This window comes from Hypanus sabinus, chromosome 4, assembly GCF_030144855.1.
Source record: "Hypanus sabinus isolate sHypSab1 chromosome 4, sHypSab1.hap1, whole genome shotgun sequence".
Classification (NCBI taxonomy): Eukaryota; Metazoa; Chordata; class Chondrichthyes; order Myliobatiformes; family Dasyatidae; genus Hypanus; species Hypanus sabinus.
This window is the reverse complement of record NC_082709.1, coordinates 115,130,649-115,155,777: the sequence shown is the minus strand read 5'-3', so window position 1 is coordinate 115,155,777 and position 25,129 is coordinate 115,130,649. Positions and strand designations below refer to the sequence as shown.

The 25,129-nt window shown below is 40.5% G+C and overlaps 1 protein-coding gene and 1 long non-coding RNA gene across 2 annotated transcripts in view; one reads left to right on the top strand and one right to left on the bottom strand.

Moving 5' to 3' along the window:
• The window catches only part of LOC132393124 (rho GTPase-activating protein 6-like), a 532,445-nt gene that overhangs the window by 22,308 nt on the left and 485,008 nt on the right, over positions 1-25,129 (top strand). The window lies entirely within an intron of this gene.
• Positions 17,441-25,129, bottom strand: part of LOC132392329 (uncharacterized) — a 42,842-nt gene continuing 35,153 nt past the window's right edge. The window contains exon 3 of the long non-coding RNA XR_009511493.1: positions 17,441-17,551. This is a non-coding gene — a long non-coding RNA (uncharacterized LOC132392329). The remainder of the gene's footprint in view (positions 17,552-25,129) is intronic.

Here is a 25,129-nt window from a genome sequence, read left to right as displayed (position 1 = left end):
TGTTGGAATAAAATTTGACACTAGCTTTGACAACTTCCAGTTTGTCAAAGCAAGTCTTATCTAATTTATTATTTGGATAGCTTTTGTTGCCATAAAGGTAAAGGCTTTTTATTAATAAAGTAATAATTCCATTTAATCCACAGTTAAATTTGAAATACACTCAGTAGCCACTTCATTACGTACACTGTACACATGCTCGTTAATGCAAATATTTAATCAGCCAATAATGTGGCAGCAAGTCAAGGCATAAGAGCATGCAGGCCTGGTCAGAAGGTTCAGTTGTTGTTCAGAGCAAACTTCAGAATGGGGAAGAAATGTGATCTAAGTGATTTTGACTACAAAATGATTGTTGGTGCCAGGTGGGGTGGTTTGAGTATCTCAGAAACTGTCTGCTGGAATTTTCATGGACATCAGCCTCTAGAGTTTACCGAGAAAGTTGCAAAAAAAACAAAAAAAAACCTCCTGTGAATGGCAGTTCTGTGTGAAAAATGCCTTGTTAATAAGAGAAGTCAGAGAAGAATAGCCAGACTGGTTTAAGCTGACAGGAAGGTGACAGTAACTCAAATAACCGCATGTTACAACTGTAGTGTGCAGAAGAGCATCTCTGAATGTACAACATGTCAAACCTTGAAGTGAATGGTCCACAGCAGCAGAAGACCACAAATATACACTCAGTGGTCATTTTATTAGGTACAGGGTATACCTAATAAATAGGCCCCAGCATGTGTATTTTTAATAGGCCTATACTTATTAAGTGCTATTGCTCCCTCTGCATTTTCAGGCTGAGTAAATGAATCTTTTCTAAGAAATCAGAGACCGTATAATCCCAGTTTTAACTTAATCAAGCCAGTCTTACTCGTGGCTGTGGAAGTATTGCTTCGATCTGGTGGTTTCTGAGATAGAGTGAGTAAAATTGTTCTCCTCCCCAAATTCTTGACCAGAGGTATCCACATGTGACCATAAGGGTAAGAGGGTGTTCAGCTGAGAACTATGCTATAACTGAATATCAACAGGTGATAGAACAGGCTATCTGAAGTCTAGAGAACTTAACCCAAAGTCAATACTTACGTCAGGCTGCTGTTTATTGACAACAGCTCAGCGTTCAACACAATCACACCCTCAGTTCTAATCAACAAGCTTCAAAACCTGGGCCTCCGTATCTTCCTCTGCAACTGGATCCTTGACTTCCTCATCAGGAGACCACAGTCAGTGCAGATTGGAAATAACATCTCCTCCTCACTGACAATCAACACTGGTGCATCTCAACAATGCATGCTTAGCTCACTGCTCTTCTCTCTCTACACCCATAATGGTGTAGCTAGGCACAGCTCGAAGGCCATCTATAAATTTATAGATGTCACAACTATTGTTGGCAGAATTTCAAATGGTGATGAGGAGGCACAGAAGAGTGAGATAGATCAGCTGGTTGATTGGGATTGAAACAACCACCTTGCACTCAACATCACTAAGATCTAAAAATTGGTTGCGGAATGGGAAGTCGTGGGAAGACACACCAGTCCTCATTGAGGGATCAGCAGTAGAAAGGATGAGCAGATTCAAGTTCCTGCTGTCAACATCTCTGAAGATCTATCCTGGGCCCAGTATATTGATGCAATGACAAAGAAGGCACAAAAGTGGCTATATTTCATTAGACATTTGATGAGTGTTGGGTATGTCACCAAAGACTTACAAATTTCTACAGATGTACCATAGAGAGCATTCTAACTGGTTGCAGTGCTGCCTGGTATAGAGGGGTGACTGCACAGGATTGGAAAAAGCTGCAGGAAGTTTTTAAACTCAGCCAGCACCATCATGGGCAGTAGCTCCCAGCATCATGGACACCTTCAAAAGGCGATACCTCAAGAAGGCAGCATCCATCATCATGGATCCCCATCTCCTAGGCAATTTCCTCTTCTCATGGCTACCATCAAGGAGGAGATACAGGAGCCTGAGGACACACACTCAATGATTTAGGAACAGCATCTTTTCTGCCATCTGATTTCTGAATGGACAATGGACCCATGAATACTACTGCACTATTTTTCTGCTCTCTTTTTGCACTAATTCAATTTAATTAAAAATATATATTCATTGGAATTTATAGTTTAAAAGATACATTATTATGTATTGCAGTGTACTGCTCCCACAAAACAACAAATTTCATGACATGTGCCAGTAATGTTAAACCTGATTCTGATTCTAAAGGGCAATGTCATAAAGTCATAACAGGAATAGAGGAGATAATTTGGTCTACTGAGTTCACAGTGACCACTTACAACACATATATACTAATCCTGCATCTATCCCATTCTCCCTACATTCTATTAATTTTCTAGACTCTACCATTCACTTGCATGCCTGGAGTAACTGGCAGTGGCCAGTTAACCTACCATATTTTTGACAGTGTGGCAGGAAACTGGAGCATGCAGAGCAAACTTACATTTTCACACAGAAAGTGTGCAAACTCCACACAGTTCAAGATTGAAGTCAGATGTCTAGTGCTGTGATGCAGCATCTGTATCAGCTGTGTTACTACGCCAGCCTTGGTACAAAATGAAATATTGAAAGAAATAACCTGGTCTGGGGAGTAGTTTCTAGTCCTGATGAAAACACTGACTGTTTATTTCCCTCCATTGATGCTGCCTTACCTGCTGAGCTCCCCCAGCATCTGCAGAATCTCTTGTGTCTACGGAGTAGTTACCATGATTGAAAAGAACCCTCCCCCCCAATAACAGCAGTGTAGATTATATTTTGTGGTACTTAGTGAAGCATTCATGCCCATCTAGTCCATAAGAAATTAATCTCAATTCGTGTCTCTTGGGCTCATCTGCCAATGAAATATTGTCACACCTCAAAAAGCAAAGAGACAGGCATAATATTCTTTTGCTCAAGTTGATTGTGCGTTAAGAGATCTTCCACCCTTCAGTGTAATGGGCTCATTTACGTTCACCTGATAGGACTGAATGGAATTTGGTTTCAAATCTCATTCAGAAGTCAGACTCTTTTGCCGTGCAGCCATTCTTCTGCAAAAAGAAAATCAGACAATCAACCAAGTTACGTGCTTAGCTCTCTGGAGTGAACTTAGCCTCAGAGTATCTGACTCATAGTGGAGAACACCGCCACTGAATCACAGAACATGGTCTAAGTGCAGTTCTACCAATGAAGAACACTGAACACTGATGTGCTTTCGGCTCCTCTCTGAAGGTTTGGATGTCCTGGAAAGAATAAATATATCAACCCTCTGCTGTTTAGATATTCCAGCTGATCTTCTGATGCTGACAGCCCGTTTTAATGTTACATTTTAATGATTGATTGAGTATATAAAATATTTTTTCTGCTTAATGTATATTCCATTACATACAAAATCCGAAAAGGTCGTCATATTTTACTAACAAATCCAAAGGCGGCTTTGGTATTTAGTATTTAAACAGCTACCTGCAATTCATCATATGTATGACTTAAATTAATATAAACTGTGGAAGATAATTGCACTTAGTGGCTTTAAATTTGAAAGATTTAGAGTGTTTTAGCTTTGCATTTTTATTCTGGTTTGCATTGAGCTTGTCGTCAACTGAATGGTTGCTACAAACACAGTTGTATAATCAGCTATTGTTAAATTCATTATAGTTAAATTCACTGTGCTTTCTCTTGGCAACAATATTCCTCAGCAAACACTTCCAATGATTGAGAATTGTTCGATGCAACTGAGTTTCACACAGTTTTCTATACGAGGGTTGGGCATTATTTGCTAGTTGCTTGGAGAAGGTCATGTTGAGCTTAATAAACTGGTATAGGTATTATTGTCTTAATATACAGTGAACCTGGCTAATCAACTGGCTGGAGTGCTTACTAACATCTTTAATCTCTTACTTCGGCAGTTTGAGGCAATTACCTGTTTCAAGCAGGCTTCAATCATACTAAGAAGGACGTGGTAACCTGCCTCAGTGACTATGATCCGATAGCACCTACATCCACAGTGATGAAATGCTTTGAGAGGTTGGTCATGAAGCATGTCAACCCCTGCCTGAGGAGTGCCTTAGGTCCGCTCCAGTTTGCCTACAATCACAACAGCTCAACAGCAGATGCCATTTTATTGGCTCATCCCTCTTATCATATCAGAGGATCTGTCTTGGGACCAGCATGTTAGTGCCACTTCAAAGAAGGCATGGCAGCACCTCTACTTCCTTAGAAATTTATAGAGATTTGGCATTTCATTTAAGGCTTTGACGAACTTCTATAGATGTATGGTAGAGTGGTTGCATCACGGCTTGGAATGGAAACACCAGTGCCCAAGACAAAAAAACCTATATAAGGTGATGGATACAGCCCAGTCCATCACTGGAAAAGCCCATCCCACCATTTGCACATCTACAGGGAGTTTTTATTTGGAGATGCAGTGTGGAACATGCCTTTCCAGCCTGAGCTCCACCACCCAGAAATCCATCGATTTAACCTGAGCCTAATCACTGGACGAATTAATCTACTAACTAGTACATCTTTGGATTGTAGGAGGAAATCAGTGCACAGCAAGTCAAGTCACTTTTATTGGCATTTCGACCATAACTGCTGGTACAGTACATAGTAAAAATGAGACAACGTTTTTCAGGACTATGGTGTTACATGACACAGTACAAAAACTAGACTGAACTATGTAAAAAACAAAAAAACGACTACACTAGACTACAGACCTACCCAGGGCTGCATAAAGTGCACAAAACAGTGCAGACAATACAATAAATAATAAACAGGACAATAAGGTGTTAGTCCAGGCTCTGGGTATTGAGGAGTCTGATAGCTTGGGGGAAGAAACTGTTACAAAGTCTGGTCATGAGAGCCCAAATGCTTCCTTTTCCCAGACTGCAGGAGGGAGAAGAGTTTGTATGAGGGGTGCATGAGGTCCTTCATAATGCTGTTTGCTTTGCGGATGCAGTGTGTGGTGTAAATGTCTGTAAATGTCCGTAGAGACCCCGATGATCTTCTCAGCTGACCTCACTATCCGCTGCAGGGTCATGTGATCTGAGATGGTGCAATTTCCAAACCAGGCACCTGGATCTTCATGGGAAGGATGCACTAACTTTCTTTCAGGGGACTCTATAATTGAACTTTGAACTCCGACATCCTGAGCCGTAATAGTACTGTGTTAAATGCTCTGCAATGGTAGCTCAACAAGAAAGCATCGGGGGTCCTCCATCATCCCAGCCATGCTCTCTTCTTGCTGTTGCCATCGGGATGGAGGTACTGGAGCATCATGTCCCACACCAATGGGTTCAGGAACCCTTCAACCATAAGGTTCCTAAACTAGTGTAAATAATGTCATTCAATGCAACAGTGAAATAATCACTGAACACATCCTATGGCCTCACTTTCCAAGACTCTACAAATCATGTTCCCTTGGTATTAATTTTACGTTTTTTTTGTATTTGCATGGTTTATCTTCTTTTGCTTGTCAGTCTTTGTCAGAATTAGAATTAGGTTTACTATCACCAAAGTATGTCATGAAATTTGTTAACTTTGCAGCAGCAGTACAATGCAGCACACGATCAAAATGGAAAATAAAACACTTGAATTACAGTAATTATACACACATATATGTGTGTGTGTGTATATGTATTAAATAGTTAAAATAAGTAGAGCAAAAACCGAAATTTAAAAAAAAATTGAGTTAGTGTTCATGGGTTCAATGTCCATTTAGGAATTGGTTGTCAGAGGGGAAGAAGCTGCTCCTGAATTGCTGAGTGTGTGCCTTCCGGATCCTGTACCTCCTCCCTGATGATAACAATGAGACGAGGGCATGGCCAGGGTGGTGAGGGTCCTTGATGATGGAAGCTGCCTTCCTGAGGCACCACTCCTTGAAGATGTCTTGGATACTTCGGAGACTAGTACCCATGATGGAGCTGACTAATTTTACAAATTACTTTGGTCCTGTTCAGAAGCCCCTCCAAACCAGACGGTGATGCAGCCAGTCAGAATGCTCTCCATGGTACTTCTGCAGAAATTTTCGAGTGAGAAACCAGACCTTCTCAAATTCCTAATGAAATATAGCTGCTGGCTTGCCTTCTATATAGCTGCATCGATATTTTGTAATATGATTAGGTTCTCAGAGATATTGGCACTTGAAATTGCTCACTCACTCTACTTCTGATCACTCTATGATGATTGGTATGTGTCCCCTCGTCTTACCTTTCCTGAAATTCACAATCAGCTCTTTTGTCTTGCTGGCTTTGTGTGCAAGGTTGTTGCTATGACACCACTCAACCAGCTGGTATATCTCTCTCCTGTACGCCCTCTTGTCCATCTGAGACTCTGTCAACAATAGTTGTGTCATCAGAAAATTTATAGATGGAATTTGATCTGAGGACAGCCACGTAGTCATGATTGTAGAGAGAGTGGAGCAGTGGGCTAAGCACACATCCCTGAGGTGTGCCAGAGTTGATTGTCAGCAAGGTGGACAACATGTTATTTCCAATCTGCACAGATTGTGGTTTTCCAGTTAGGAAGTCGAGGATCCAGTTGCAGAGGGAGGTACAGAGGCCCAAGTAATGTAGTTTTTTTTATCAGAACTGTAGGAATGCTGGTGTTAAATGCTCATCATAGCCTTTAAAAATGTTAATAAAATTAAAACATTTGTCAGAACAAAGTCTATAAATATTGTGACCTATATTCTTGTAAGAGGCTGGATTTTTCTGTCAGTACTAAAATATTTACAGTTGCAAATATCTTGTTTCAACATCTGTCTAAATAATTAAATATTTCACTGCTGAGACTGAAGTATCATAATGTTAAAAAAACCACAAAAATTGACAGTAAGAGATGCACAATTTTAAGGAGCAAATAGTCTGTAATGAAGAGAAGGACAGACCACACTATTGTTGGACACAGATTCTTGAACTGAAGGACTGATTGCGTCACATCCAGGCACAGACAGTGTAGTACTGGGGGAGCAGACAATGTGGTATATTGTGAAATAGGCTGGCATTCCAGGGAGTGAGCTAATCAGAAGTCCACCCACCCCACTTCACCAGTTACATTCATGACTTAACTGCATTGGTTTTGATCCATACCTCTTATTATCTCCAATATGGGAACAAAATCTAGCTAGAAGAAGGAGAAAAAAATGGATTCATCATTGGGACAGTGCCTGCTGAAACTAACAGATGTGATAAGCTGAATGGCCCCAACCTGCCCCTATGTTTTATGGTTATATTTCTAAGTAATTTACCTTGCTGCTTATTTCAGCCATCCAGAAATAAGGCTCCTAGAACACAGATGTTGCTAGAAAAAGTTCTGGTATTTAAGGCTTTTATGTCGGGTTGTCTGAAAAAGAGTTGATTCATCTTGAACTGAATTTTATGAATTGTTATTAAGTGAGTGCTTTGCAGGATTGACAAAAATAAGGGTAATTTAGTCAGCAATCAATATAGTGTCAAAGATAGAACAGATTGATTTTTATTCCCTAAAGGACATTGATGAATCAGTATGTCTTTTATGGAATCCAGCAGTTGCATAAAATGTTAATGCTTGTTAATTAAGATAATTAGATTATGAGCCAGATGATATTAACCCCTAAGCATTGGATTGAAAGAACTGGAAGAATATTCTTCAGCAGTTAAAACCAGCAGAAGGTTTGAGAACATGTATCATCCAAATATTCACCCCTCTCTTTAGAACAATAATAATCCAAGTAACAACACATTTTAGGGCATTTTATTAACTTTCATATCCTTGCATATCATTATAAAGTAAATAAAATAATAATTTTCTTCAGCACTGCAGTAAGTTAAATACATATGGAATTTAATTTTAATTCTTGCTTTGAGTTGTATATAAAGAGAACACTGATGTTAATCAGACCGTGAGATGAATCCACAGTAATGAATTTAATCCAGGTGTGCTATTAATGGCATGATAAAGGACTATTTGAATCAATACCCTAGGATTAATATTTCAGCTGCAGCTAAATTGATAACACAGTTGCCAGTGGGTGAAAGGATTCTGGGTTTATAACCATCGTGACTGAGATTAAATAGGCAAGCGCATTTACCACTCTGTGTAGCTTCCCACAGGTTCCAGCTGCCCTTGCTTACAAATATAAGGTTTGAATTTGGGCACCACTGCAGCAGTAGGACCTTTATTTTCTCAGCTATGTGGGAATTCATCTCATCAGCACTTAACAGTTATATTTCCAGTTTTAACCCAATTGAATTGATGTGTGAAAAGCTTAGAGAGGGTGTAGTTTTTAAAGTACACCCATAAAAGCTTTTTTTGAGCTAATTTGTAAATAGTCTTGAAAGAAAAGGGGAAATATTGGACTGAATATCTTGCCCCTGGCTTGTAGGAATCAAAGAATTCTTATGTTAAACTTGCCTCCTAAAATTTAGAGTGAATCCTACCGCCAAGAAGTAGCATTACCATAACAAAAACAGGTGGGACTTCAAGCAGCTGCATCATGGGTGTGTTACTTGCTCACGCATCATCCTGGGTTACTACTTACTGACTGCCTGTTACACTGCTAGCGTTCAGGGCAGCAATTTAGCTCCTCCATCTCTGTCTGTCGTTGGGTATCTTCCCTATTGTGCCCAACTGTATGGCGCCAAGTTGTCTTTGGTGGGGTTCAAATACTGGAAATTTCAACCTGATAGTAATGCAACCTTCATCACCACTATCTCAAGGATGGTAGCAGATGAGAAACAATATCCCACATCATGTAAGCAAATGCAAGTTAAAAAAATCAGACCGTTGAAGGTATAAGTGAGGTGATATCAAGCTCTTCAACACTGTCCTGTGAGTAATAATACTGCATCCAACATAACTGTAGACAAGTAAAGTGTAAATGAAAGTACTCAACATTTCTAATGCTGAGATATATTGGAGGATGTAGTTGGACATGTCATCAGTGTTAAAACCTGGGAGTGTAAGACACTTTTACCCAGCTGACCCAGCCAGGGTTGATCAGGCCCTGGCTTGTATCCCAGCAGCATTGGTCCATGGGTCACAACCCTATGTCCATAGACATTGGAAGGCTAACTCAGATGCCACTGTGATGGTCCTGATAGCTCTTTTCTTTGCTGCCCCTAAAATGCCGATGAGAAAGTAGATTCTGCATAGTGAGCAGTCAGTGAAACCTCTGCATCCCATCTCCATAGCCTCACATCGTACCTTCGACCACTGGCACTGCTCATATTGTCATTTGATCAACTTCTCAGGATTGTCAAAGCTTCCCTCGCGATCAGACTGAAAAGGATGGGAAACAAAATCTTTTACCTTTCTTCCTTATTCTTCTTTGCACTGACAGTGCTTCCACCAAGTCATCCACCAACTCATTCATGAACTCAAACACAAACTCATCCATCAACTCATTCATGAACTCATCCATCAACACATCTAACACACAACTGTCAGCTCATCCCACCAACTCATCCATCAACTCATCCATTAGCATACTCACCGACCCATCCATCAAGTCACCCACCAATTCATTCACAAATTCATCCATCAACTCATCCACCAAATCATCCTCTAATACATCCACCAATTAATTCACCAACTCAACACCTCGTACATCAACTCATCCAAGACATGCATCAACTCATCTACAACAATTCATTCACCAATTCATCCATCAACTCATCACCTCATTCATCAACTCATCCACCAAGCCTTCACCAACTCATTCACCAACTCATTCAACAACTCATCCACCAACTTTTTCAACAACTCATCCACCAAATCATTCACCAACTCATTCACTAACTCATCACCAACTCATCCATCAACACATCACCTCTTCCATCAATTCACCCACCAACACATCCACCGACTCATTCACCAATTCATCACCTCATAAAAACATAAGAACATAAGAAATAGGAGCAGAAGTAGGCCATCCAGCCAATCGAGCCTGCCCACCATTCAATAAGATCATGGCTGATCTGTTCGTAAACTCTGCTCCATCTACCTGCCCCATAACCTTCAATTCTCCTACTATGTAAAATCCTACCTAACTGTTTCTTAAATATATTTAATGAAGAAGCCTCAACTGCTTCCCGGGGCATAGAATTTCACAGATTCACTTCTCTCTGGGAAAAACAGTTTCTCCTCATCTCCATCCTAAATCTTCTCCCCTGAATCTTGAGGCAACGTCCCCTAGTTCTAGTCTCACCTACCAATGGAAACAACTTTCCTACTTCTATCTGATCTAGCCCTTTCAAAATTTTGCATGTTTCTATAAGACCCCTTCTCATTCTTCTGAACTCCAGAGAGTATAGTCCCAAATGACTCTATCTCTCCTGATAGGTTAACCCCTTCATCCCTGGAATCAACCTGGCGAACCTCCTCTGCACTGCCTCCAAAGACAGTGTATCCTTCCTCAAGCATGGAGACCAGAACTGCACACAGTACTCCAGGTACGACCTCACCAGTACCATGTATAGTTGCAGCATGACCTCCCTGTTCTTGAATTCAATCCCTCTAGCAATGAAGGCCAACATTCCATTTGCCTTCTCAACAACCTGCTGTACCTGCAAGCCAACTTTTTGCAATTCATGAACAAGCATTCCCAAGTCCCTCTGCACAACAGTATGCTGCAATCTTTCACTATTTAAATAGTAATCTGCTCTTCTATTATTCCTTCCAAAGTGCCTGATCTCACATTTTCCAACATTGTATTCCATCTGCCCAGACCTTGGCCCACTCAATTAATCTATCTATATCCCTCTGCAGACTCTCCCCATCCTCTGTACAATTTGCTTTTTCACTCAGTTTAGTGTCATCGGCAAATTTTGCTACGCTACACTCAGTCCCCTCTTCCAAATCATCAATGTAAATGGTAAACGGCTGTGGGCCCAGCACCGACCCCTGTGGCACCCCACTCACCACTGACTGCCAACCGGAGAAACACCCATTTATACCAACTCTCTGCCTTCTATTGGTTAACCAATCCACTATCCATGTAAATACACTTCCTCCGACTCCATGCATCCATATCTTATTTTTGTGTTTGTGCAGCACCTTATCGAATGCCTTCTGGAAATTCAAGTACACAACATCCACCTGTTCCCCTCTATCCACTGCATTCATTCTGTCCTCAAAGAACTCTAGTAAGTTTGTCAAACAGGACCTGCCCTTTCTGAATCCATGCTGCGTCTGTCTAATGGAACCACTCCCTTCTAAATATTTCGCTATTTCTTCCTTAATGACAGCTTGAAGCTGTCATTAAGGAAGTCATTAAGCCGACTACAGATGTTAAGCTAACCGGCCTATAGTTGCCTGTATATTGCCTACATCCTTTTAAAAAAGTGGCGTGACATTTGCTGTCTTCCAATCTGCTGGGACCTGCCAGAGTCTAGAGAGTTTTGATAAATGATTACCAACACATCTACTATAACCTCCACCAATTTCTTCAGCACTCTAGGATGCATTCCATCAGGACCAGGGGACTTATCTACCTTCAGGCCCTCTAATTTGCTCATCACTGTCTCTTTAGTGATGGTGATTTTATCAAGGTCCTCACCTCCCATTTTGTCCATAACACCCTTCTTTGGCATATTAGACGTGTCCTCCACCATGAAGACCAACACAAGATAGTCGTTCAATGCCTCAGCCATTTCCTTATCACCCAATATCAATTTCCCCTTCTCATCTTCCAAGAGACCTGCGTTGACTTTAGCCATCCTCTTCTGCTTTATATATTTATAAAAACTTCTGCTATCTGTTCTTATATTTTGTGCTAATTTACTTTTGTACTCTATCTTCGCTTTCCTTATTTCTTGTTTAGTTGTTCTTTGTTGCTTTTTAAAGTTTTCCCAATCCTCCAGTCTCCCACTACTCTTTGCGAATTTGTACACACTCATCCACCAATTCATCCCCAATTCATTCCCCAATTCATTTACCAATACATCCACCAATTCATTTGCCAACACATCACCCAACTCGTCCACCAACTCATCACCAACTCATCCACCAACCCATCCACCAACTCATCCACCAACTCATCCACCAACCCATCCACCAACTCATCCACCAACTCATCCACCAACCCATCCACCAACTCATCCATCAACTCATTCACCAGATCATCACCTCATCCATCAACTCATCCAGCAAGTCATTCACCAACTCATCCATCACCACATCCACCAACTCATCCATCACCACATCCACCAGATCATCACCTCATCCATCAACTCATCCAGGAAATCATTCACCAACTCATCCATCAGCACATCCACCAACTCATTCACCAACTCATCCACCAACTCATCCATCAGCACATCCACCAACTCATTCACCAACTCATCCACCAACTCATCCACCAACTCAACCATCAACTTGTCCATCAACTCATCCATCAACTATCCATCCATATAAATCCATTGATTTGGTTCCTCGCATTATTACACATGAAGGAAACATTTAAAGTGATGCTTTAACATACAATAATAGTTGTAGTGGGATGTGTGGAACATCATTGCGTTCCTTGGGCCTTTGTTGCTGCCTCCTTGGAATCAATAATCACACATTTAAGAACAACAAGAAGGAGATGAGAAGAACTTTACTTTTTATGCAATGAGTTGATACAATTGGAATGAACTAGCTGTAAGTGTAGTAGAAGCTGTTTCAATAGCAAATAAAACACATGCTTGAAAAGTATGGAATTAATTAGCTAACTCCATCACTGAGCCAACAGATCCACAATGGCTTGAGTACACTTTCTATATACAGTATCATGCCACGATTCATTTGTTGCTCAGACTGTGTATGGAATCTTGCCCAGTGACTGAAATCCAACACAAAGACCACTACTTGTTAACATTGCAAGCCACTGAGTAAGAAAGATTTGCCAAATTGTATTTTCTCTTTTGGAAGAAAACAATAACACTTTTAATCAGTTTTGAAATCTTGAAGTAGAATTGGAACCAAACAAATAGGCAGCTGTCCTTTGTGAGGGGCTGAATGAATTAGCACATTTCTGTGGTGTGTGAGGTACTCATTCCTAAAGGGCTGTTGTGCAAAGTTTTGGGTGTGCAATAGAAGCAAAAGGCTGTCTCTGCTCCCGTGTGGTCTCCTCAATTGCTCTGGCTGATGATCTTCCACAGAGGGACCTGTTGCTATAGATGAAATCTATAGAAAATAGATGAAATGCTATAGGTCAATTTGATGAAACACCAATCACAAACAAAAGAAAATCTGCAGATGCTGGAAGTCAAAGCAACAACACAAAATGCCCAAGAAACACAGCAGGCCAAGCAGCATCTCTGGAAAAGACGGAAAAGAGACTTCACTCTTTTCCATAGATGCTACCTGGCCTGCTGAGTTCCTCCAGCATTTTGTGTGTGTTGTTTCAAAGAAACACGATTTTCCAGTTACAAAAAAATTCCCACAAACCCACGTGCATGAGGCATAAGTAATAGATTACATTTCATCAGGCATTTGAAACATCGATTTTATAAAAGATAAAACATTGTAAATTCTAAGGGCTAGATGTGTGTGGAATCTGGTATGGAGAGCCTTCCAACGGTTGGATAGTTAGATGGCGGATTGTGAGGATTTGAGTCTAGTTCTAGATTGGTTTTGTTTTACATGTGCCTAAACTTCTGCTGAGAAGCACTGATCCTATCATTTTGATCTGTATGCAATTTGATTTGACAAAGTCCTTTTTTTGCTGCTTTACAAGGAGAAGACTAAAATGTCACTGACAGATTCCTTGGAAATAATGTTGCTACCTCTAATATTTCGAGCTTTATCTGCATCAAGCTTTTAAACATAAATAGTTCTGGAATGTTTTAACACTTCATATGTTGGATATGATATAGATTGAGAATGGAGTGTGCTACAAATCAGGGATAAAATAATAAATGGAATGACATGCAGCAGAGTTAGGAAACAATAATGAATATATGTGTCAGCACCCACTGTTGCAGTGATTTTGAGCAGAAGTCACAAATTAAATGTACAGATTTTAACTTTGTAATAAATTCTAATTCCCCTGCCTTATTTTTCAACTGGCTTTGTCTTTAACAAAACAGATTCTTCTAAATTTGGCATCACTGAAAAGACCTCAAAGAAAAAAGTTAACACTTGTTGTCCACATTCAGTAAGGCCGAAGTTGTAGTTACAAGCATATATCAGCAGTCTGCCTTTGCCTTTGAGCAGAAAATATAATGGACTCAGCCCATCATCAGAGAACCCCACTGCTCAGACCACGCTCTCTTCTCGCTGCTGCCAGAAGGTAGAGGTACAAGAGCCTCAGGACTCACACCACCAGGTTCAAGAACAGTCACTACCCCTCAACCATCAGGCTCTTGAACAAAAGTGGATAACTACACTCACTTGCCCATCCTTTGAGATGTTTCCCACAACCAATGATCTCACTTTAAGGACACTTTATCATATTATCTCATGTTGTCATTATTTATTGCTATTTATTCATATTTGCATTTGCACAGTTTATTCTCTTCTGCACTCTGGTTGATCTTTCACTGATCCTGGTATAGTTACATTTGCTGAGTATGCCCATGGGTTTGTAGATGGTGACATATATGTCCTTTAATGATAAAGTTTATTTTGACTTTGATGTTGTGTGGTGAATGTACTTTCAGAGTAATGCTAGGTTTGGCATTATGCATTGGTAGCTTTAATACAACTGAAAGACTTGCTACACCACCTCAAAGGTACCCATGCCAGTCTGGAGCAGAGCTCACAGATAGGACCCGACTAGGTGAGGGTAGACGGTCTCATTTCCTAAAGGATATTTATGACACAGTGATGTAGCAAGGGTGTCACAGCTCCAGCAATCCAGCTGCTATCCTCACCTCTAGCACTGTCCAGAGTTTGCACATTTTCCCTGGGATTGTGTTAGGGTCTCTAGTTTCTACCCATGTCTCAAAGATGTGGGATTGGCAGATTAATTGTCTCTCCCCCCACCCCCCCCAGATTCTGGGGTGAGCTGATGTGAATGTGGGGAGAATAGGTTAAAGGGAAATTACTGGGGAGTGGATTATTCTGAGCAAGTACAAATTCAATGGGCTGAATTGCCTCAATCTATGCAAAAAGTAAATGCAGAAATACCAGGATTAACTTGACAGATTCGTAGTTACTTATAGTGGCCCAGAGTTTTTTTTTTAAACTGATCTTGTTCTTAAAAGTGCAGTGGGATTTTAAACTCTCAATCTTGGCATTATTATTCAGCTATTACTAGAACTACAGTATAAACACAACCACCACTATTTATTTATTTGTTTGCTTAATTAATTCAAGGTACCCTGTGGAATAGGCCCTTTGAGCTGCACTGCCCAGCACCCCTAACTACCCCAAATTTAACCCTAGTCTTATCATGGAACAATTTACAATGACCAATTAGTCTACTCACTGGTATGTCTTTGGACTGTGGGAGGAAACCAGAGTGTCCAGAGAAAACCCTCGCTTTCCACGGGGAGGATATATGGACTCCTTACAGAGGACACTGGGATTGAACTCTGAACTTTGACACCCTGAACTGTAATGGTGTCGCCCTAACTGCAACACAACCTGGCACTCTGCGAAGCACTGTTGTTAAAATAAAGCTTGTTTATCTGGATGTACAATCTATGGCTTGTTTATCCTAAATTTCTATTAACTGTACATGCTTTGTCATAATTTGAGGATGATAGGATTCCTTGTATGATAACACTGTGTCACAGTGCATAGAATACCAATATTCAATGCAACTTCAACGGATGAAAACTTCAATAACTTTTGCTGCCTGTTGGAAACTTCTCTCAGTTTTACAGGGGTTTTTAAATTGTTGAGAGATAACTTTCAGGCGGAATATCAGCAAGAGGCATTAAAATTAACCACAATATCAATTTTTCAGTACTAGCATTCACAGGAAGCACACAGAGTTTAGGAGACAGTCATTTTAATTATTGTTTCCCAACATTTTTGTTTGTGGTAGCAGTTACCCAGTAACTTCCAAACCTGGAATGTTAGTTGTATGCTCTGACCTATTTTGCTCTAATTTTGTACCTGTTTTTGAAGCATTTTAAATTTATTTCCAAATATTTTATGAAGCATGACAAACTGTATGAGTGTGGCTGCGAGTGGGAGTAAGTTAGAGAAGCGTGTGCATGTGTCTTTGTCCATGAGAGTGTTCGTCTGCCTGTGAGCACGTGTGTGCATGCGTGCAAGTTCATAAGTTAACGCATGCACATAGGGCCACGTACGCATGCTCAAAACTTTCATGCATGCACACATGCTCACTGGCTGATGCACACTGTCACGGATGAAGGCACATGCGTATTCATTCTCATACACATGCATTTGTGTATGCTTGTGTGTATGTGTGTAAATATGCATTAAGAACATTTGTGTGCATGAGACAATGAATGCGTAAACGTGTGTGCGCAGTTTCTGTGAGATAAGTACATAAATATTGTGTGCATACTATTCTGTATGACTATAACTGTAGTTTAGAATAGGATTAAATACATCTATGTCCAAGTGTGTGTGGACTAGGAAGTTAATTTGCTAGCCTTGTGTGTAGGCAGGTGTCAGAATAGGGATGGGGAGGGGAGGGGGAGTAGGGAAGCATAAAATGGAATTTTATGTCAATGGGTGATTGATGGCTGGAGCAGAATCAGTTACTACAGACGTGTCTATGACTCCATTAGGGGCTGACTCTTGTATAAATTTGGTAAAACCTTGTTTAAAGTAGAAGGATTTGTAGTTTCACAGAGCCTTTCATGGTCTTATTTTGGACTAAATCTAGCCCAGTACTGAAGTACTTTAATGTAGAAAATATAGCAGCCCAGTTGTGTACAGCAAGCTCCTGTGAATAGTAATGTGATGATTATTGGCTGATAATTTATTTTCATTGTGACAAAGGTAAAGGGACAAATACCAGTGGAAGGTTGATTTGTACTTAAAGAGGTGCAGGTCAGATATGAAACTAGTTTTGCAAGTAGGCCATCCCTTACAGAAACTGCACAAGTTTAACTGCTGTGAAACCCATCTGGAACTATCAAAAGCTGAATAATTGTGGACCACCTCTCAAACCAGAAATCACAGCTAGTGTGCAAGGCTGTTAGAGATTTACCATTCGGTGACAGATTTTAGGTTCTCAGAGAAAACTTTGCAAGACTCTTGAAGATTTAAAAGGAAAGCTAAATTACATTGAAGTCTGTGGCACTCATGAATGTGATTATGATCTGAAGGCTCAATTGGTATGATAATAGTAAGAAATTACACTCAGCAATTCAGGAATAGCTTGTTCCCCTCTGCCATCTGATTTCTGAAAGGACATTGGATCCATGAATACAATCTCACTACTTTTCTTTGTTTTTATCTTTGCACTACTTATTTGATTTAACTATTTAATATACTGTATATACTTACTGTAATTCATGTCTTTCCTTTATTATTGTGTATTGTGTTGTACTGCTGCCACAAAGACAACAAACCTCTCAACATATGCCAGTGATGTTCATCCTGATTCTGATTCTGAAATGCCACTCCCTCTTATATCCTTCAGACTTGGAAGTCAGGGTCCTGCCTCTTGTTTTTGGGTTAGTCATAGCTATTGATTAAAAAGTGACACTGTTGAACATTTTTGCCGAGGCAACCTGCTCATCTTTAATTATCCCAGGCAACAAAAGCTCACTTTCGCAAAGTTTCATCCTTATACTTCACATATCCCATTTAAACAGTTCTTTTATGAATATGATTAACGCTTCATTCCTTGATAGGAAGGAAGCCCACTTATACTGTAAAAGTGCAAAACACTGCTTTTAGAGTAAGGGCCTGACTTATATTACATTGAGTCTATTGGTATGGATATGCCATTGGAAGCTTGATAACATAGAATACTAGTTTCTTAGTGGGTACACCCTGAAATAAATAAAACATACTCCTCACATAAATATTCATATTAAGAGAGCTATGGAATAAATGGGAAATACATTGGGATTTTGTTCAAATGTTTAAATTTAAAAATTCCTATAAACTGGCACAGATTTTCCCTGTGGGAGCATTCTCTATGCAGAGGGCAATTTAAATCCTGACATCTTTTCTCCGACTGTAGTACAAGTTCAGCAAATGGAGCTGTGTGCACACTGTTGTTTGCACATACAGAGTTCAGCCTTATTCGCCCTTGTTATGCTGCTCTTTGAAATGTTCCTCGTGCTGTTATGTTGTACAGCTAGTGTACATGTACAGCCATTAACATGTGGCCCTGCTTATGCTCAGCCGCTTTCTCATTTGTCATTGGAACTCGGGCCTCACTGCAAGGTTTCCCTTTATTTGCTGTCCAGAAAAGACCACCAGTGGGCCTCCTCCTGAAAGAATTGGTTGGAATACAAGTGAACATTTTCAAGGCTCAGAATTTCTCCCTGTGTTTTGGAATAAGGCAGCAGCTGACCGAGTAATTGTTGTTAGAACATAGCCTCTCCAATGTATATTTCCACTTCTTAATTTAATACTTTACTTGCTTTGCAGTTTTCAGTTGGTCAACAACTATTCTTAGAAAACGTACATGGATTATTTACATTCTGCTTGCAGTGCTTGTCACCTTGGCTTGTCCCTGCAATAGTTAACTCTGAATCATGGGCTATGGGTTCATAGTCCTGTTCTCAAGTCAAGAAGCAAACAGAAGTTGACATTTTAACACTAACCCGAGGGATACACATTATACCATTGATTGCCAAGTCCCGTGGTTGATATTGAGGTGTCGAAGAAGTTCAAGCCAGGGGGAGGGGGTGCAAAGCTGAGAATCAAACTTCAGACACAAACAGGAGAAAATCTGCAGATTCTGGAAATCCCAGCAACACACACAGAATGCTGGAGGAACTCAGCAGGCCAGGCAGCATCTATGGAAAAGAGTACAGTCAATGTTTTGGGCCAAGACCGTTCATCAGGACTGGTGAAATAAAGATGAGGAGTCAGACTCTGATGACTCCAGTCCTGATGAAGGGTCTCAGCTCAAAATGTCGACTGTACTCTTTTCCATAGATGCTGCCTGGCCTGCTGAGTTCCTCCAGCATTCTGTTTGTGTTGGGTCGAAGTTTGGAGCTCAGCAAGACTGGAGGTAGAAAATCATAAGCACGAGCAAATCTGCAGATGCTGGAAATCCAAACCAACACAGATAAAATACTGGAGGAACTCTGTAGGTCAGGCAGCATCTATGGAAATGAATAAACAGTCAACTTTTAGGACAGAAACCCTTCTTCAGGACTGAGGAGGATGGGGTAAGATGCCAGAATAAAAAGGTGGGGGGAGAGGAAGGAGGCTAACTTGGTGATAGGTGAAATCAGGTGGGTGGGAAAAGTCAAGAGCTGGAGAAGAAGGAGTCTAATGGGATAGGAGAGTGGACCTTAGGAGAAGGGGGAGGAGGAGGTAGGAAGCCCAGAGGTTAAGGACCAAAATTGGCATTTCCAGATGTAGAGGCCTGAAGGTCGAGTCTGTGAGTCCAGGCCAAGGACTGGCGATTAGAGGCCCAATGTCTGCAAGTATGATCATTCAACGCCAAGGACTGGAGGCCTGGAGACAGCCTGCCCTTGGGCTGGATGTCTGTCTGTGTATCTGAGGGCTGTGTGGGTGGGAGGGTTGGAAAAGGGTTTGTTTTGCTGTGGTTACCTTCTTTTGTTCTGTTGTTGTTGTGGCTGATTGTTTGGTTCTGCTGAACACTGTGTGCATGCTACATTGGTGCCAGAATATGTGGTAAAACTTACTGCTGCACATCATCAGCTGTGTTAGTTGTGAATGCAAATAACGCATTTCATTGTATTTTTTGATGTACATGTGATAAATAAATTTGAAAATGGATCTGAATGCTGTACTGCTAGGCGCACCCTGTTAGATGAGACCCTGAGTTGAGGTCTTATCTACCTTTTCAGTGAATGTAAAAGATCTCATAAAGGAGATCTGAAGAAAAATGAGTTTCATGCTGTCCTGGTAGTGAAGCTTCCATTGATCCTTGAGCTATGATGAAGCTGCTGTCTAGGGATAGTTGAATATAGGGGACAACAAAAAATACATTCAACGCAATTTATCAATTTTCAGAAAATTTTAGACGGGCTTAATAAGCACAAGTTAAAAAATAAAGAAAAGTAACACTGGAAACTTCCAGCAGTACCTGCAGAGAAAAACTCAAGCTTAAATTGCTTGAGTGTGATTTTAAAATTAGTTTAAAGGAGTTGGAGAAAGTTTGCTTTTGTGTTTGTGTAACTGCAAGTTCCAAATATATAAAATGAAGTTCTGCCCATAGTTTCAATTTTTGTTAGGATTCAATGGATAGAAGGGATTCGAATCACCAGAAATGTTTGCATTTGGATTACTGGGACCTTAAGTTTTAAACAAATCTGAGTCTTACGCCCATCACACTGCTTTCCCACGGATTTAATGGGATGGGGTGGGGGTGGTGGGGGCAGAGAATGACCAAATCCCAGGAATGCCTTTGGCTGAAAGGACATAAGTACTGTTTGATCCAAGTGTGAGGGACAACTGCAAACTCAAGGGCAGGAATCAGGGAGACTTTGGCAATTAAAATAAAACTAAGGATTTATTACAGAAATAAACAAGAAAAAAAACTAACAAGAGCTCAGGCAATCTGTACAGAATCTTGATGAACTGAAATTACTCATGAAACAAAGAAGAACTCAGGCTGAAGTTCACTAGACAAAGAACCACAAGGAGCCAACAGAGAGAGGTTGGCATGCCCCCCGAAACACACCATAGAGCACATAGGAATTCCGAACATTGAAAACTGTGTGTTAGTTAAATTATCACAAGTTAAAGGAAAGTGATCAATACAAAAAGTTTAACAATCCTCATGATCCCAAATGAGACACCTGTAAAACAAAGTAAAAACCAGAGCTGGTGCAAAGACAAACAATTAGACATAAAAGGTAAACAACCCAAGAACAAAGCAAAATCACAGGATGACGCTGAGAGTAAACAGTCCACATACTAACTGACTAAAAAAAATTCTTTTTGAAAACGGCCCTGGTTGTGACACCGGGAGCTAAATGTCTTCCCATTCATTTCATAGGTTGAGCTTTCCAATGCATTCAGTGTGGGAGATCCCCATTCCTTTCATTCCTCCTCTTTCCAAGTTCTCTGATCTGTGCCTTGACACATTCTCAGTGTTCTGTCAGCTAGACCATTCTCAATCAGCAGCCTTCAGCAGCATCTCCTCTAGGCTTTGCCTTCTGACCTACGCCGGCAGCTAGTACATGAATCTAACTGACAACAGAGAGGAGACAAGGTCAAGAAATCTGTTAACTTTGTGGCAGCATTACAATGAAATACATGATAAATACAGAGAATTTTAAAAAACTGAGTTATATTAAATATTTATATAGTTAAGTTAAAATAAGTTGCGCAGAAAAAAAACAAATGTAAAGTAGTGAGGTAGTGTTCATGGGTTCAATGTCCATTCAGAAATTGGACGGCAGAGGGGAAGAAGTTGTTCCCAAATTACTGAGAGTGTGCCTTCAGTCTTCTGTACCTCCTTCCTAATGGTAACCGTGTGAAGAGGGCATGTCCTGGGTGGTGGGGTCCTTAATGATGGATGCTGCCTTCCTGCAACATAGCCCCTTGAAAATGTCTTGGGAACTATAGAGGCTGGTATCCATGATGGAGCTGACTAATTTCACATTTCTGCAACTTACTTCAATCTTGTACAGTAGTCCCCCCGTACCAGACAGTGATGCAGCCAATTAGAATGCTCTTCACAGTACATTTGCGGAAAGTTTTTGAGTGTTTTAGTTGACAAACAAAAATCTCCTCAAACTCCTGATGAAGTATAGCCACTGTCTTGGTTTCTTTATAACTGCATCAATATGTTGTGTCCAGGTTAGGCTCTCAGATTGACACCCAGGAACTTGAAATTGCTCAATCTCTCCACTTCTGATCCCTCCATGAGGATTGGTATGTGTTCCCTCGTTTTAACCTTTCTGAAGTCCACAATCAGCTCTTTCATCTTGCCGACGCTGAGTGCAAGATTGCTGCTGCAACACCATTCAACAATGGTTCTATCACCAGCAAATTTATGGATTGCATTTGAGCTGTGCCTAGCCACATGGTCATTGGTGTAAAGAGAGTAAAACAGTGGGTTAAGCACACATCACTGATATTAATCTGCCTCTGCCATCAAACTCGGTATGGCATGAGTGATGCACTATCAATAACTCTCGGAGACGTGAGGCGAGATATAGGCTTTTATTGGCTGGAAGAAAGAACAAGCAGCAAGTGACCACAACACAACATCCTGGAGACTGAGGAAGGGGTTGTGTCTCCAATCGCCTTTATACAGGGGTCTGTGGGAGGAGCCACAGGTGCAGTCAGCGGCGGGGGCATGTCCAGACAGGTATATGTAGTTCACCACAATGAGGTAAATCTATCCCTCCCTTTCTGAAGCCTACTTTGTAATATCACTAAAGCAGTTCAGAACATGTCATCTCTTCAGTACTCTTTTGTACCAACCACTGGCTAAACAGAAGTGCAGATTCACACTGAATAATTCAAGTTGCTGTATGGAAATAACTTCCACATAATCTGACTGCTTTAAAAGTTACAAAATAGAAGGCAAAGCTCATTTATTTTTAACCAAGGGTTGCAATTTATGGAGTTCTAAATCCCTTCATCACTTGCTAATGACAGGATAAAGTTTATTTGTGGGGCTGGCACTGTAAAATGACCCATCTAAACAATGCTGAGAATATCGAGCGGGAACTGCTGTTCTCTTTAGCAAAGGCAAACTCCAAAATACAAAGTGAAAATTTCTGTCAGACTTCAAAAATCCCTTTGACTTTCGATTCCATAGGTCTTTAATGATTGCTTTCAGATAGTTGATTGTTCGAGGCTCACTCACAGTTGCTTCTTCCCTCTAGCTCACCATTACACAGTTAGGACACTATAACATGGGGAGGGGGGAGGTGGTTTAATCAGTTGGATTGTTCCTGGGCATGTTTGCAGTGGGATGTTCCTGGCTGTTGCCAAGACTGGTACAGAATGACTTTGGCGTTATATGGAAAAATGGTGAAAAAGAAATGTTCTCAAAAAGGGAGTCTAAGGAGGAGACCCACATGGCAGAAAGGGAATGGGATTGGTTGGCTGGCAAAGGGAGAATAGGAATTGGCAATGGATTTGCATCTTAGTCCCTTATGATATACATCTCTAAGGATTCAGATTAAAGCATTTACTGCTTCATCAATCTTTTTCAACATGACCAGTAAAATAGCGAACTAGGAGACATTGCTACCAACTGATAGGGGCCGGTGCCAGTTTAGCTTGACTTCTCCACTTTTATCCTTTCCTTACTCACCATTAGAAGGCTAGGGCCAAATAACACACTGCTAGTTCCCAGGATATAGCCTACTCTCTTTAGAGTGTACACTCAACTTTATATATGCAGAAGTAGAATTTTGTTTGTGGTTGTCAGTGCCATATACAGTACACAAGGTACTTAGTATCAACTATGTTCATCTCTACATATTTGATTTCAAAGGAGGAAATTACATTAATAAATCAGCAGTGGTTAATTCTGCATCTTGGAGAGATTGTCAAAAGCTAGGTAAGGCCACAAAGGGGATTTACTAGCATGGAGGAATCCATGTACTGTGGATCCGAAACCTCAGTTATGCTGAGAAACTTTTGGATTTGCTCTTTTCATTTCAGGAAATGTTAAGGAAAAATTCATTAGAGTTGTTCAAAATCATTACTGATTTTGATAGAGTAAATAAGATTAAAGTTCTTCCAGTGATAGAGGGGGTGATAATCATACAACTGTAACTATGAAGTTTACTTTTAAGTAGAAGTTTCTCTCTCCGCAGTGCCGACTGGACTGCTAATTATTTGACATTTTCTGTTTAAGTTTGATGTTTTTAGCATCAGCGTTTCAAAAAAAAAAATTGAGTTAATACATTGAACATGCAAATGGGCAGATCAGTATAAATGTTGATGCAGGACTTTAGTTGGGCTACAATGTTATTGCATGCCAATTCATTATCACGATTTCATGGAGGGAGCTGTACTCCATGATCCTTGCCTCTGATCATCCCACATGCACAGTGAAGTGGGAGACTCCTTCAGAGAACACAATTACATGGCAAAGTCATCATGTACAAAAAAAATTCAGATTCCTCTATTCCCACTGCACTTCCATTTCACCCCCATAACAGCAGAATATTATGCAGCTGATCCAGAGCCTTCTTGGGGATAGGCCTTTTAAGATTATAAGTCATCCCTGGGTAATGAATAGGTTCCAGTTTTACAGATGTAAACTAAAATGGGATGAATGAGATGAATTTTGGCTCCTGATGGCTGATGCAGATACTATAGGTCGAAGGGTTGCATATTCCATTCAAAAGAAGTGACAATTCTTGAGCTGTGCAGGTCCCAACACAAGCTGCTTACAACTGCACTGTCATTGCTAGGTTGATCACAGGAATAGTACCAATCGTCCTATCCCAATGTTAACCCATGCTTGTTTTATGAACACCTGTATGGATGAGTGAGTTTCTATAATATTAAGTTTAAAAATACGATGTATGTACAGATGCTTGAGTGTTGTGTTCAATAGTTGACTAAATAACCTTGTCAACGTTACATTTCAGTGGATCAAAATTCCCCCAGTCGGCACTCTGCTGAAAAAAAAATCTGAAAAATTTATGACATGTATACATATGTTTGAAGAGGAAACATAGTAATGTTTTTCCTTCTCTTTTTCAATTGGAAATGTTTGCTATGAAACCAATGACGACTATCTTGTGAACTTTGTAGAAACAGAACTATATCCAAATGCAGTATATGTGTACTGCAACAGAGGCAACCTCAATTTGCCTTACGATTCAACAATATATGAAATAAAAAGAACTGCAAAAGCAACCAGACAACTTTTTGACACTACTAACACCACAGATCACGGAATGTCCTTATTCCTTGTGGATTAGACCAGGCAGTTGCAACACTGAAAGGACCCCCCCCCAGACCACACCATCTGGTATGGTGGCTACTGCACAGGATCAAAGTAAGCTGCAGAGAGTGGTGAAATTAGTCAGCTCTATCTTGGGCACCAGCCTCCGTAGTATCCAAAACTTCATCAAGGAGCAGTGCCTTAAAAAGATGGCATCCATCATTAACTCCCTCCACCACCTAG